Source organism: Aphelocoma coerulescens, chromosome 1A, assembly GCF_041296385.1.
Source record: "Aphelocoma coerulescens isolate FSJ_1873_10779 chromosome 1A, UR_Acoe_1.0, whole genome shotgun sequence".
NCBI lineage: Eukaryota > Metazoa > Chordata > Aves > Passeriformes > Corvidae > Aphelocoma > Aphelocoma coerulescens.
In genome coordinates this window covers 14,659,992-14,675,947 of record NC_091014.1, presented here as the reverse complement: position 1 = coordinate 14,675,947, position 15,956 = coordinate 14,659,992, and the positions used below count along the sequence as shown (strand labels likewise).

At 39.3% G+C, this 15,956-nt stretch overlaps 1 protein-coding gene across 4 annotated transcripts in view; it reads left to right on the top strand.

The window, feature by feature from the left end:
• ATXN7L1 (ataxin 7 like 1) overlaps positions 1-15,956 on the top strand; it is a 114,039-nt gene that overhangs the window by 50,958 nt on the left and 47,125 nt on the right. The window contains exon 1 of one of the 4 annotated variants that reach the window (XM_068994671.1): positions 14,432-14,930. The exons of the other annotated variants lie outside the window; for them this stretch is intronic. The gene's annotated coding sequence lies outside the window, so the exon portion shown is untranslated. Of the gene's footprint in view, positions 1-14,431; positions 14,931-15,956 lie in introns of those variants that run through there. 4 annotated transcript variants of the gene reach the window in all.

Sequence of the window (15,956 nt, the reverse complement as noted above, 5' to 3'; positions counted from 1 at the left end):
ATGAAAATTGGGGTATCTCATCTGCCAGGGTGTGGTGGAACAATTCTGCTTTCGAGGCTTTGCCTGCTTCTCCAGTTGCATGTTTTATATGGAAAAGGAATGCAAAGGATTGAGAGGAACAGAATCACCTGCAGACTGAGGGCTTCTGCTACTGGAAAACACAAGTTCCAGTCCACACTGATTTCTTCTTTCCTTTTGGTGATTTATTTTGCATAAAATTACAGCTGTTGAACAGAATAAGAGGGCAAATTCGTCCCTAACTTTGACGAGTAAGATACTTGGCATCCAATCTGTGGTTCGGGAAATTTGTTTATAAAAGTCTGAAATAATTTCAGCAGGATGGAGGGAGAACAACTCTGTAACATCTTTCACAAGGCTTTATCCTTGTCAGAGTCCTTTTATGAAGAGGGGAAAATTTAGGTTCAGACAGATTACAGAAAGGTGAGTGCTTTAATCAGGGAAGTAGTCATCTCCCTTTCACCATCTGTCTTGTTTAAAGACCTAGCACTAAACGGCTTTCTAATAAAAAAAACATTTTTAGAAATACTTATTACTCTGTCAGAATTTTAGATACGAACCCACTCTCTGAACCAAGCCAAAGTAGCCGATGGTAAGTGTTACAGTGCAGATACTGCAACACACATATCAAACAAGGAGGACCTTGGAAAAGAAATATCTATGGACTGGTTCTTGATAGATGTTTCAGAGATGTTTATTTCTCCAGCTGCATGGCCGGGGCTCTGCCGAGGAACTGAGGCAATCATGGGACTCGAGGGTCCTTGCCTGCACAGGGGAACACAAAACAACCAATGGGGAGCGGGGCTGACCCAGGGCAGGGAAAGCCCGTGTCTGTCCCCCAGGGCCCCTCTTCCAGGACCCCACAGCAGGGGAGGCCCCCAACAGGAAAGGTTAGAAATAAAGGCAGTTACAGAATTGTCAGAGAATTGTATATTGATATTTGACAGGGAAAAGTCATATTACATCAGCTGCTGTGTTTGCTGGTCCAGTGATAACTACTGATGTGCTGTGCATATGAAGTAATTTTGAGGACAGTCCAAATGCTCAGGTAGCAGTTACCAGCAGTGAGTTGGTTGGCAAAGCCTGAGCATTCCCTTATAATTCCATGACATCATTCATGTCTAGTTGCTCCAGTAGAGAGCTATGGGCCATACATACACTGAGTTAAATATTCCCTAACATATGACATCCTAATAGTACAGGTGCCCTGTAATATTTGCCCTGTTGATGTCAGAGTCTTTTTCTTGTAGAGATGGAAGTGGTGGGGAGGTGGGTAAAAAAACAAACCACAATGAAAAATGAAGTACCCTTTATATTGTCTCCCAAAAGCAGCAGAAGGAGGTGCATACAGCTGTTACACATAATCCTAGTACCAGAGTTCACATGTTCTGGCTTGGAATCCTGGGAGTCATGAGAACTTCAACTAGTGTTTGTAAGACAGACTGGGAAGTACTGGAGTATTTTGGCCTTTCTTCTCTTCCATATCTCAATCCCTACAGCTCCATAAGCATTATCTGGCAAACTGGAAATAAATTAGCTCAAAATTAGCCTGTCTTTGCGTTTGAAAAGGGACAAGAATGAAAGGTCAATGGCAATCCTGCAGCAAGGAACGAACTTAGCAGGGTTTGGGCGTTTTTTGTGGGAGCTAGGAAGAGAGGCAGATCGGGATATTTGCATATCCAGTCCATGTTACATTCACAGCTTTCATTCTAGTGTATTTTCATAAATTAGAGAAACAAAACCACATAGACTGGACTACCATGTCTCACAGACAATAGTAGTTTTGAGATCACTATAATATTTATTCAGCCATCCTCCAATTTAGGATTTCTTACAAACAGACAGTTGAAAAGATTTTATCTTATGGTTAGCATGGGTCAAGGGAAGATACTTGCCTATGCATGCTCTTAGGTTGTTCCTCTTCAACACTTAGTGCCAGTATTTATCCACATGCTTTCCTGCCTTCCCATGGTGATTCTCTTAGCACTCAGAGCGAATAGCTGGAGGGAGGCGTAAGGGAACAAAGCTGAATTGTTGCTTCTGCCCTAATTTGAGGATCCCCAGTCATCTTGAACTTGTGAGTGGCCTGTTCTCACTCTGTGTGATGAAAAGTCAAAGTACAAAGGCAGATTTTGGGAATGCAGGCAGGAAGGAGTGAATTGTCTTTCTTCTTTGCATGTTCAGATCTGTGTCAGTGAAACCTGGCAAAGCTGACTTCAGCCTCTTGTGCTTTGCTTTCATCTGCAGAGGGATCCAAGTTACTCAGTATCCCCTGTGCTAGCACAGTTTTATTTCCAGGTGCTTATCATGTGATGCAGTTATATGAAGGAATTACAAAGTTGTTGTCAGCATTTGTACCAGAAGCGCTCTCTTAAGAAGATAACTCGTGTTTAATTTTGTATTTTAACTCACGGGTTTAAAAGTGACAATTCTAGCGAGATAGTATCACTGAGATGAAACAAAGTTCAAATAAAGGATACATAGAGCTTCACATACCACATTTTAAAAAGAGAGCTATGGAAACAAATTCATTCCGCTGAGCACTTAAATCCAGCTAGTTTAATGGAAAACTTTAACTATTATTCATTGACATTTTGCTCCATAGTTGCATTTTATAAAACAGAAATATTTTCAGTTTTTAAACTTAGTTTAATGTCATTTTAGTAGAATTGCCTAATGTCTTGCTTTTGTTGTTTTAAACTTTGATGTTTAATGTAGGGTTAGACTGACCATTTTTTTCTTCCCAAAAACATACATATAACACAAAAAAGAAAATACAATGTTATTATTTTCTTTAACACTTAGAGAAAGAATCATCTCTCTGAAAATTCTGATTAATGGGAAGAGAATATATGAATGCCAGCTGACTCTCAGCAGTCAGAGTTGCATAATATCAACTGTTAAACAGGTAAAGCAGGTGGTGTTTTTACATGTATATAATCTAACAGAACTGCCTCCTCTGTTGCGGCAGCACATCATACCTTCCCTTTGCAGCCTTTCCTTCTTTAGCTCTGGCAAACTGTAAACTATGCTCCACTCGGATCTATCCAGACAGGATTTTGAGGGGTCCACTCCTACTTTCATTTTTTGAAAAACTATTACAACCTTCATAGCTTCAATTAACATAATCATCTGAAACTTGTGTGTGTCTGTGTAAGAGTCAGCTAGCTGCAGATCTAACCTGGATATTTTACATCTATGAAGGAAATTAATGCATAAAGTGTAGCTTAACTCAGCATTATAAGGTGTACTTTGGAGTTGTATGAGATGCTAAGGTACCATTTTCTCCACGATCCTGTGTTTTTCTTGTAAATTTTATAGCAGTCATTTTGTTTTCTTAGGTTATTACAGGATCTGTGTAAAAAACCTGAAGTTAATGTTTATTTATGAAGTCTAAGTTATGAGCTGTTTCATCACAAGTAATGTTATGGAGCAGTTCAAGCAACAAACATCTGAAGATGCTCATTCAAATACATCTTCTATCTCTTCTAGAACTGGATGTAGTACAATATGGTGTCTTTTTTGATACATATGTGTCTGTAAAGCTGATAGAATTGATGTTTGTCTTACTGCCAGTAGAAAACATACTAAGTAAGTGCGGGGAGTTGTGACACAGGAAGGGGTCAGACCCTTGCTTCATTCAAAGAGGAAGCTGCTTGCTCCTCAGTATTTGTGTTGCAAATTGTTCCAGGCTTTTAAAGGCTCTATTTCACCCTGCCTGACCCTTCTTTTTTTTTTTTTCCTTTCTTTCCCTTTCAAGTAGGATTCTTTTTTTAGTGCAATTCACGTAAGACATTTGCACTGGATGAAACAGCATCATTGTTGACCTAAGCTGGTTTTACTGTTATACTTTGCCTTTCCCATTTTCTGATATGTTTCACTTTAAAGCTCAGCTTCAGCTCACCCACACAGATCTGTCCCAATTGTTTTTTTAAATATTCCATCTAACAGTTAGTTTTAGGAATGTCAGTTTGTTCTTAAATAATTGAACCCTCCAAGTGGAAGCAGAACCATGGTTATAGCACAAGCATGTTATGTTGTGCAGGTAGTAGCTGACTTCTTTGAGATCCCCTTGGTTAGCAGGATGTATACTGATCTTATTTGGGAAAAATGGCTTGGGGATTCTAAGTCAGCAAAGTTTCTGCCAAGAACCTCCATGTAACTTTTCTAAAATTTGAGAGTATAAAGTGTGGTCAATGTAACATTAGCTAATTCTACTTTTTATGCAATTAGAAACTGCAGTTGGATATCTTAACTGTCTCATTCAGATCACCTGAAGATATTCCTGGGAATTTTGAAACATTGTCTGTTTTTTTATTGTTATTAAAAGAAAAAAGTATACATATTTAAAAGAATTTAAATTCTGCTTTTTTTAACTAAGAACAAGAAATTTCTTTAGATCATCTAGAAATATGCATGAGAAGTCTTGCTGGGTAAAGCTGTAATAATTAATAACTTGTTTAAATTGAAGAATGACAGCTACGGTAACTATAGGAAGCTGTACTGTGGCTTAAAATGTTTGATTTTCATGTAAAAAGGAAGAATGATGAAAGTTTGAGAGTCAGTATTATTACAAAATTTAAGATTTTATCATGTGGGCTTTGCACATATTGTCATGTAGAATGGACATGGAGACCTGGGCTTAATATTCTTTAGATGAATACAGCATAGACTTCTATGTGTAAGAAACTCATTCAGTATTAGCTTTACAAAAGGAAAGTAAAGGGAATTTTCATAAGATTACACTGACATTTAGCAGTTTATTTTAATTATATTAAAAAAATACTACAGGAGGAAAAGCTGAGCAACGTTATTTGTTTTACTGCCCTATTTCTTTCCCTGCAATACAAGAGTATCTGTTTCACGTTCTCTGCAAGTGTTCCCTGGTATGCAGTGCCTCCCCCACACTGTGGGACTGAGCTGGCCGAGCAGCGCCTCTCCCCATTAGTCATCACTGCCTTCCCTGATGCTCTCTGCAGGAAAGTAATTCTTTAAAGCAGTTGCTCCTAGTTCATTTTTTTTAAGATTATTTCATAATACATCATTGTCGTAGTACCTTCTTGTATGGACCAAATCTGTCACTAAGCACAGGCATTTTTATATGGAATGAAAAGATACACTGCAAATAAATCACTACTTATTTCCTTTAATCTAGTTTCCAAATTGTTTGACTTTTGCCATTCAAACACAGCTTCCATTCATGTGTTCGGGAAGCTTTTGAGAGCATATGAGTGGTAATTTTCCCAGTTTTTCTGGAACTTTATGTAGTTCCAGCAATGTCTGCAGCTGGCTGCCTAATAAAAATGACTTGCGTTCCTAGAAACATTGGGTTGTGCTGATGGATAAAATGACTAAACAGTTTTAAAATGTAACCCATGCTGTTACATTAAAATATATTTTGGCTTAGTTGATATTAATCTAAAGTAAATTGTTACCTGCAGTGATGTTTAGTAGTGGTTTTATTAATGTGGATTAGCCATTTACAGAAAAGGTCTCATCTTGTAGCAGTTTGCTTTTTTAACATTGATCGTAATCCATCTATTCGTACATTATTGAAAGGCTTCCACATGTCTCTTGCTTTAGTGATTTTTCTTTTCCTGATGTGTGGAATATTCATATAGTGTTGTAAGAAATGCAGTAATCGCTTTGCTTGTGCTGCAAATGAACATTACTAACAGTTTCACACTGTCTTTCACACTTTTTTTTCTTCTGATGGGCAACCTATGTTTTATTTATTCCATGTTGACTATTTTGGTATAGTGAAACTTTGTTTTAGTGTAGAACTTCATTTTAATGTAGTGAGATTATTTTTCTTAATTCCTTTATTTTTATAATTATTTTAATTAAAAGATGAGGTTTGAGTAACTAAGTTGGTTTAAAACTGAGATTTGGAAAAAAAAATGGAAGTTCAAAACTAAGTTTTACTAAGTAAATACTGCAACTGTTGTATTTCTAGTTCATCTTTTATTTGCAAACTTGGGGCAAATTAAACGTGCAAAATGCTTTTATTTTTAAGTTTAGGATATAGAGAATTTTCATTGTCAGGATTAGATTTTTTTTTTAATAAACTGTATTATTCTCTCAAGGAAGGTACTAATATTATAATAGTGTTAAGTCCCAAGTCATGGAGGACCATTATGACAAATTCCTCATATTCTGTATTACTTCTCTAATAGTCTTTTCTTAGATATGCAGAAGTCAGTGATGAAGTAGGTCTGCAGTGTCCAGTAGGCTCAGCAGCTCTAAGTGTTTTTAGTGTTTTGTTCTTGAAAATGAAGTGTGCTTTTCCTTGGTGATGCACAAAGATAGTGAGTGAAGTTTTCTCTCGTTTTACAGACTTTTTACAGACTCCTGATCACATTTCTCAAAATATTAGAGTTAGTTACTCATTCTTACTATATTTGTCACATCCTCTCTGCTGCTATAGCTGAAGGCGGATAGGTTAACTAAGACCAGTCAGTGTGATACAAGTATCAGGTTATTGGTGCCAGATTATCACACTTGCCATTGTTTTCCAGAATAACACTGTTTGAAGTAGCACAGTGGTCAGTGATTTTTGTGAGAATAAACTTTTGAGCCTTGATTGGTAAAGATTGGAAGGGGACAATATGGGTTGGAGAGTCAGCTATGAGAGCAGCCACAGGTCATGAGGTACAGAGGTGCTGTTTTACAGCAAGGACTGATAACCAAGTGACAATCATGGTCCTTGTAAAATAAGCAAGAACCTGTTTCAACAGCAGCAAAACCTTCAGTAGCTTTAACACATTATCATCTCTCTGGGATGTTTTCTCTGTTGGTGACATCAGTGCCCCTTCTAAGCTCTGTTGACTATCACTGTGGCAGGGTGTCCCAAATGGATCTGAAGGCATGCTGCTGCAGAGGGCAGAGCGTGCTCTTCACACCTCACTTTTTCTACCCAGTCCAGGGATCCTCTTCCCCACGGCTCATCTCACCCTGTAGTGACACTATTCAACTTACTATCAAATAGTAGGAGAAAGCTATTCACTATTTGTTTGTGATTTAGCAACTTTTCACCCTTTCTTTGGTTAGTTTCCTGCTGGTTTAGCAAGCTAAGCTCATCCATCAGGGTAGCAGAGACAGTGCAAGGCAAAAGCAGGGATAATACATGGTTCAGAGTAGCACTTGCACAGGGAACAGCAGCCACAATTAATTATTAATTCAGCTCTGCTGGTCTTCTCTAAACTACGCTCTTAAAAGCATCTTTTGAAAAGGACACCTGACCTTGAAGATGAAAGATTTACCATTTGAATTTATCTTAAAGTGGTCTTTTTCTGGGTTGTGCCTGTTCAGATTTGAGTTGTTTTTTTGTTTTGTTTTTTTTTTTTAAGTTGGTACCTACAGACTGTTGACATCAATATATTGATATATTGGCAACCATATCCTCAGCTGCATAAAAAGGAGTGTGGGCAGCAGGTTGAGGAAGGTGATTCTCCCCATCTACTCTGCTCTCAGAAGACCCCACCAGGAGTACTGCATCTAGATCTGAGGCCCTCAATATAATGTGGACATAGACCTGTTGGGGCAAATCCAGAGGAGGGCCACAAAGAATGATCAGAAGGCTGAGGCACCTCTGCTGTGTAGACAGACTGAGAAAGCTGGGTTTGTTCAGCCTGGAGAAGAGAAGGTTCTGGCAACAACTTGGAGCATCTTCCAGTACTTGGGGGGCTACAGGAAAGCTGGAGAGAGACTTTTTACAAGATCGTGTAGTGACAGAACCGGGGGGAATGGCTTCAAACTGAAAGAGGGCAGGTTAAGATTAGCTATTAGAAGAAGTTCTTTAATGTAAGACGCTGGCACAGGTTGCCCAGAGAAGCTGTGGCTGCCCCATTCCTGGAAATGTTCAAGGCCAGGTTGGATGGGGCTTTGGGCAACCTTATCTAGTGAAAGGTGTCACTGCCCATGGCAGGGGGGTTGGAACTGGATGACTTTAAGGGCATCTCCATGCCAACCCAAACCATTCTGTGATCTAAGAATTGGTGGCAACATGATAATTTTTTTTTTGCCCAAAAGGGCTGTTCTCTAACAGAAATTCACAGCCCTAGAGAGGGATGTGGTGAAGAGTAGGTTTTAATGTGTGAAGTAAGCCTGTTAAAATTACCAGAAGACATAGAAAGTCTAGAAGACAACTCTAAAACTTCACACATTCTGACTGATTAGGATTAAAGTAAAAATTGTAAATTACAGAAAATGAGATTTAAGTGGGGAAAAAGTGGTGAGGACTGCTGGACTGCATGTCCGGAATATTGCCTTCTGCAGTGCTGAATTCAGGAGATGAGGGAGAACAGATTGAATACAAGTTCCTGCAAAAACTTTGTGAACTTTACAGATTGCTTACGGATTGCTTTTCTTGTATGTTATCTGAGCAAATGTATTTAATGAGACTGCACAGATGTTACAGTTTTTCAAAGGCTGAGGATCAGAACAAAATAAGTAAGGAAATCTTTAATGTTTAAAAAACTTTTTACAAATATTTTTTAATTTTAGAAGTATTATTTTATAATATCCATTATACAGAGAAGAGAATTCTCTAAGTCTGAGGCGATACATGTGGTCATAGAGTAAATGATGGGCAAAAGCTGCAGTGTTTGATTCAGGAATTAAAAATGTAGCAATAAAACCTGTATTTCTTCAATGCATGGAGATGACTAAAATGTGTTTTCTGCATGTACTTTTGTATGTTCAGATAAATCCACTCTGGACTATTTTTGAGGTACATGTCAGCAAGCAATTAAATACTGGTTTGACGGTTTCAATCAACTTCTGTGCAACTTGCAGCACATTCTTGCAGTACTGTCAAAACATGCATACCCACAGGACATGAAAATTATGTGAATTTAATTTAAATCTAAATCAGTGATTCTAATGTGAGACTAATTGAAATAAACCCTTTATTATCAGTTGAATTAAGTCAGTAAGAGATACCAACTAGTACCTGTCATTGTGGAATTTCACAGCTAAGAAATATGATGTTGGGGTGCTTGTGAAGGTGTATGCAGCATTGCACACATCACGCAACAGATTTGCTCTTGTTTGCTGTAAGTAGTTAAAGGATACATCTGAGGCCCTGTAACACCTTAAGGAAGTAGCATGTGTATGAAGACAAAAGTAATAAACTTCGGAAACCACTTCAATGTACAGCAGCATTGCTCCTGTAAGAAATACTATTTTTGCATCATTTACTTGTGAATTCATTAACTTCTTGTGTATCATTTAGCATTATTAAATTACTAAATATTACACTAAATTATATTAGTAAATATTATTTTTAAATACTCAAAAACTTCTAGAGCCATAGAGCAGTGGAAAATGTTGTATGACAGAAGTACTAAAAAATCTGTTGTCTCCATGAGCTCACTTGAAGATTTGCAGGTTTTCAGTGTTGGAGGAGGGATGTGTGTTCCTTGCTGGGTTAGTTTAATTTGTTATCTTAGAAGTGCCTAAGCACGACGTGGACCTAAATGAAGTACCTGAGCCACCTGCAGTGGTACTGCTGAACTCATGGTACTGGTGAGGTGCCCAAGTGTTTGAAATCATCATTTATAAGCAATTGAGAACAAAGACTGGGTTTTACATGGTTGTACAATATTAACTCTAGCTATTTTGGAAGGACTGTGGGATCACTTCTTGTTACTTCAACTTGCCTAGATAGTTTAGGTTAGAAGGTTTGCGGCAGGAAAGCTGTGTCCAACTTAAAATGGAAACAGAACTTTTTTCTTAATTTTGTTGTTATGATAGTCCAACTTTACTAAGACAAACTGGTCTTACCCCTAGGGAGCCTGACCAAGAAACAAGAAATCCTGTGCTAGACATTAAATAAACACTTTCTGAAAAGATGGTGTTTTCCTAAGAAAGCAGAGGGTAGGTTATCTTTTCTTATGCTGTTAGAAGCTGGTTTTAAAATGTGATTTGCTTACATTTTGACACCTAAATGAACAACACCTTCTTGGCCTGGATAGAGAATGCAAAGGGAGAAAACCCTGTTTGTCATAAATCTCTGTATGAGTAGGATGGAGCAAACTTCATGCAAGGACTGACTGAAATCAAGTGAAACGGACTGGAATAGCTGTTCGTTGCCTCAAATATGGACAAATTCTGATACGTGGAGAGGATAAGCAGGGAAAAAAGGGACTATCTCAGGGTATGGATATACCTCAGTTCTTCTAGGATTTCCCAAAAATAATAGTCTAATTTAGGGATTTAGGAGTGGATTGTGCAGGACTAAGGCACTCCTCAAGTAAACCAGCATTCCTAATTTTTCCATGAGATTAAATATGAATCCAGAATCCCATGGGGTTTCTGGAGGAGCTGCTATGAAAAGTTGGGATTGCTGAGGCATTAGTCTCATCTGTAGAGTAATGTAAGCATAACTGAGTGTCTGTCAAGCACCACTTGTTAGTCAGAGCTTCCTCAGTACAACAATTTGATTTATTTATGAAGGTCTGTAATACTTCAAGAGTAAAAGGATTGTCTTATACGCCCCTAACACAGCTTTGTAGAGTGTGTTTTAATCAGATGCTTGATCTGTTGGAGGAGTTGAGTCAGGATATTCGGAATTCATAGAAATCTGGGTCCCCTCTCTTCTTTTCTGCTGAAGGTAAGATGTCTGCAGAAACGATCAGTTAGAGCTTCAGAGATTTTTCTGAAATAATCTCTACAGGCAAAATCAGTACAATTTTGGCTGTCCCAAGCATTCTGACTTGCATTTCGCTAACACCCCTCTTCTGTCCTTTGCTGCTGAAATATCCATGGTACTGAAACAAAAGAAACCTGATTTGGGGTTCAGAGTGAGATTAATGTACAGATACAGAAAAAGCTGGAACACTTCATACAGCTGCCACTCAAATATACATGCTGGTATTTTATTGGGTTAAAGTTTTTTGCCTGAAGTCTCTTCTGGTTTTGTTGGTGCTGAATTGCCGAAGCTGTAGCCTTGTTTCTAGGTGGGGAAAAAACCCTGCATGTTGACCTACCTAGCAGTACAAGGAAACAAAATTAATTTTAGCACTATTTTAGGCCCGCACAGCTTTAGCAAGAAACATGTATACTCCCAACAGATTGGACTCTTGTTTCTGCATTTTAAAGTTTTAGTCCCAAAACACATTCCAGACTAGGCGGTTTCTGCGTGCTGGGTACTAAGAAATGTTGCTGGCTCAGGTAGCTTAAATGTGCAAGCTGCCTGATAATGCCAGTATCCATCAGGAAAGCACTTAATATTTAAATTTGGGGCCTCCTGTTGAAAATTCTATGGAAGTATTCTGATGCACAGCATAAGAGTCTCCATAAACTGCTGCTTGCATGTCACTTTTTTTTCTTCAATAGAGACAAACCCAATTTTGTCAGTCCAAAACTTACTACAGAGATTAGATGTTTTCTTTTCAAGATAGGCTTAAAAACACCCTGATATCCTAACTTCTTGCTGACATCAGGCAAGTTAATGTCTGTATCTAGGCTTTGCTAAATAGGCAGTCTCATTAATGTTTTTTTATGTATTATTACTATAACTAGAAACACATTGATAGCCTGAAAACATCAGGTTACAAAAGAATCGTTCTTAGCTACTCCTTATTTCATAGCCACTTAATTAAAGCTTGCAAGATGAGCAAAGAAAGTGATCCTTTACCAAAAAAAAAATCCTTTCCCCCATATCACCTGCAATGAATAGTTCTTTTAACTATTGACTAGTTTTGTTCTTAGCCTTTTTGCAGATTGTGGGTTCTGTGCAAAAAATTCTGTATTAAGAATCTAGAGTTAGAAAATAATTATTTACTGTGCAGTTTTCTCAATATGATTGAATGTAGAACTTGTCTGTGAATTAGCACAAACTGTCTCTGTTGGTATCACATTGTATAAAGAAAACTGCTTACAGAAGTTAGTCTATAAAGTAACTGTCTGTGGTCTTCAGCTCAACTGTAGAAGACCTTTCCTATTTAAATAAATGTCTTAATATTGTTGATAAATTTCCCTTTTTAGATTGAAAACTAAAGTATTGGTTATCACTTCCTGAAATACTTGGTTTAGGTGATTTATTGATGGATCACTTGAGATGCCCAATATTAAGATACAGAAAACTGTCAACATCCTGATTGTGCCTTAAACGAAAGCTAACATCATCCTTGGTTTTCAGATGAATTTTTATTTTCAGATAGTGAAAGCATCACTTTCAATTTACTTCTGCTAGATTGTTTGCATGGTTACTATGCATATTCCCCACCCCCCCTCAAATACTGATGTGTTGTTTTGTTTCTTTGTAGAAGTTAACCTTTCCTTAACATTACCGTGGTATATTTTAAATATTCACGATCACTCAATGCTTTATGGCCATTCAAGGCCTGTGATATGACCTTTATCACATGCTACGTGAGGCAGCAATCACCATTCACTTTGCAGCAGCCTTGCAGCCCCGTGGATCCCCAGGATTATGTGTTACAACATGCTTTGACAGCTGCTCCACAGGCATGAATCTGAGATGTACAAATAGGTATTAGTGTGTAATGTCCTTGCCATAAAGTGATGGAGTTACACAACACAACCAGTAGTTTCTTTCAGCCTTCTATTTCTCAGCTTAGCTGGAGCTTTTTACAAGCATACATTTTTGCTGGGGGTTTTTTTCCAGTCAGCTGTAAACTTTTAACCTATTTGTCTTATTTATTTGCATGTTGATATTACTTGCCAATTATTTTTATACCTACTATTGTTTCTCTTCTGCTTATTTATACTTCCATATTTTATTGTGTCTCATTATTCCTTGGCTTCAGTGGTTGCCTCTTCTGTGAGGCATGTATACTTGCAGTGAATTATTTCCTACACAGGAATCCCAGAAGCATTCAGGGCTATTTTATTTAGGTAGACTTATGTCTCAAACATACAGTGTTTTATTTTTCACTTCACCTCCTATGTTCAAGTTAAATTTAAAACAAAGCAAACAAACAAACAAAGCCACAAACCAACTGGTTATGCACCTTCAAAGATCTGTTGACTAAATTTCTGGGCTCTGTTTTTGGGTCCAGTGGGTCAGGATGTCTTGAATCCAGTTCTCTCTTCTGTCCAATTGAAATCACTGCCAGAAGGACCCATACTGCCCTCTGAAGAGCTTACTTACTGTAACTAATCTTTGAGAATTCTGGTTCTGTTTTCACACTCCCTGTCTTCTTCCAAGGCCTCAGGCAGAAGATTCTGTGATTAAGATAGAAACTTTAATAAATTGGGGCCATCCCTGTTGCTGCCCCACTGGGATCCCTGCATAGTCAGGAGGGTGTGCAGCCAGGGAATGCAGCATTCCAGAGGACATCTTCCAGCTTAATTTCCTGAGGAACACCACTCCATGTATGTGTTCAAATATATGGAATTTAATCCTAAAACATTGTAAAATATCTTGCAGTGTGAGCTTGCATTTGTTGGTGTGTTTTGTGTTGGACACAGCTGTGAGAATAAATTTGCATTTAAACTGAGGTCCCATGCTGGTGTGCTGCAAGTTGCTGGGTTTGGCTGGGTTCAGTGGACAATCCAACAACTACTTGGCTGCAAGAGGAGTTGCATGTATGTGAGAAGAGCTGAGTGGCTGCCCTTTTAAATATAATTGAAATGAATTACTTGTAATGGTATCAGGTAAACATTAAACATACTGTCATTGCAAATCTTGAGAGTTATGCCAATGGAAGTATTTCTGGTTAACATGGAACCCACCATTTCCAGCAGCAGTCAGCTGGCTGAGGGTTTGGCACAGAGATGCTTTAACACGTAGAGCTGTGCCACAGCAAAGCTCAGCTTGTTGACTGAACCTCTTATTTTGGGTGGTGACACCATAGCTGTGATATCTGCATACTTGTGAGTATGAAGTACTTGTAAGAAGAAAAATAGGTGATAAAGACCTTGTGTTTATCCAGCAGCTGACTGTAACAGGATCTTAATCCTAGGTCCGCTTGTACTCCACTGTGTAAAAATCAAAGATAATCAGATCCTCAGAAGCTTAATTTTTTGTTACCAGTTACCATACATTACTGTGTGGCGTTCGGAACCTGAGTTTGGAGCTCACGTGGACAGCGTGTGTATCCTTGCCGGCAGCGGCTGAAGCTGTGGCAGTATTGGTCGAGGGACTGGTTCTCCCTAAGCCTTCCAAAAGTAAATTAGAAGTTTGACAAGTTTTCAGGAGAAAAACCGTGTGATAAGTGAAACGAGTTTTGCATTTAACTCTGCCGATCCTGAGCTTTTCGCTGTTGGGGCTTTTCCTGCTCGGCGCGTGCTTAGGGACGGTACGGAGCCGAAAGACGGGTGGCGGGTCCGGGAGGGGGAGCTCCGGGCCCGCTGCTCTCCCCCTCCCGGCCTTCTGCTCGCTTCCTCCCGGCCCGCCGCTCTCCTCCTCCCGGCCCGCCGCTCCCGGCAGCCTCCCGGCCGCTGACGGCGCCTGCGGCCCGGCGGCCCCCGCCGAAGGACGGCCCGGAGCCCCGCCGGCGAAGCTGTCAGCGCGCCAGGGGAAGGTGCTGCTGGTGGGTTTTGCAGCGGGAGGCTGAATGTGAGTCAGGATGGCTACAGATCCTGCCTTGCTTTGTTGCTACTGTGATCGAGCGGCGTGAGAAACCTGGTGCAGGAGCCGCAGGAGGTTGTAGGACACAGCTGTTGCTGGAGAAAAACATCCCCAGCCTCACATACCTGCGCGGTGCGGAGGGAGGTGACACGTGTTTAAGGGCTGTCGGCAACACCTACGGTGCCCGAAGTAGCGAAGGCGTTCCAGGGTGCAAGGATGCCGTCCAACTCCCGCCCCGCTCCGGGAGGGTGCTCCTGGGCTGCGCCTTGTGCAGGAAGCCTGAGCACAGCCCTGGCCTGCGTGACTGATTGTGGCAATGCCTCTTGTGGACCGAAGACCTTTTAAAACTGGCCTAATGGTTCACAGTAATGTAAGTGAGAAAATCAGGTACAGATCTATGAAGGTGGGGAGAGAGTAGCAGCTCATTACTTTAGCAAAGAAGGACAAAATAGATTTAATTATGAGTATTTTAGACTCAGAACAGGAAGTGCCAATACTGAAACTTCATACATAACCAGAACTTTGACCCTTGGTTATCTGTACTGTGATTATTTTTACTTTTTTTTCCCAACTATATCAGCATGCTGTTGTGCAGATATGATAGTTCGTGTTGCTTACAGTCTTGGCATCTAATACAGTCTGTGATTTTTATTTTTATCTGCACAAATCTAACACCAATTATTGCAAAGATTTTTAGCTTGAGAGCAGACACTAAGCTCTGTTTGCAGCAGTTTCAGACAGGTTAAAGAAAAATGGATGCAGGTAACTAGAAACTTAGCAAGACCCATATTTTCAAGAAGTCACCTTGATTTCTCCCTTAAGTATGTGATGTGTTTTTATGTTCTGGGTTTTGTTTTGCCTTTTTTTGGGTATATTTCACATGTGACAATGTGCTTTAAAAAATAATGCAAACTATGTCTGATTACATTGGTAATAGGTAGTGTTTTAGAAATATGTAATTCACGGGGTTTTTTTAGAAATTTGATTAGTAACATGACAGTGGTACCAAAGTAGTTTAAACAAAACGTGCTACTATAGTGGGAAACTGCTGACTCTTGAATTGGCAGCTGTCAACTTTTTTATGCTCTCTTTTATATGTATTCCATAGAGCTTTTAAAATCATGAACAAGGCAGTTGCTGAGTGTTTGCTTTTGGAAGCCTCAATATGGCTCTAGATGTCTAGGCTTAATTTAAAAGGAAGTGACTGCTTTCATGATACTGAATTATTCTTTAAATATATCTGATTTCTCTCAGTGTAGAGTTCTTGGAAAGAGAGGGATTACCTGCAAGCTTTAAGGGCTAAATAGTATCAGGTTTAATGTCGGCATTACCGCTTTACCTCTGCTGTGCTGTAGTATGAATTACAGCTGGATTACTTGCTGTGTGCATGGATTAC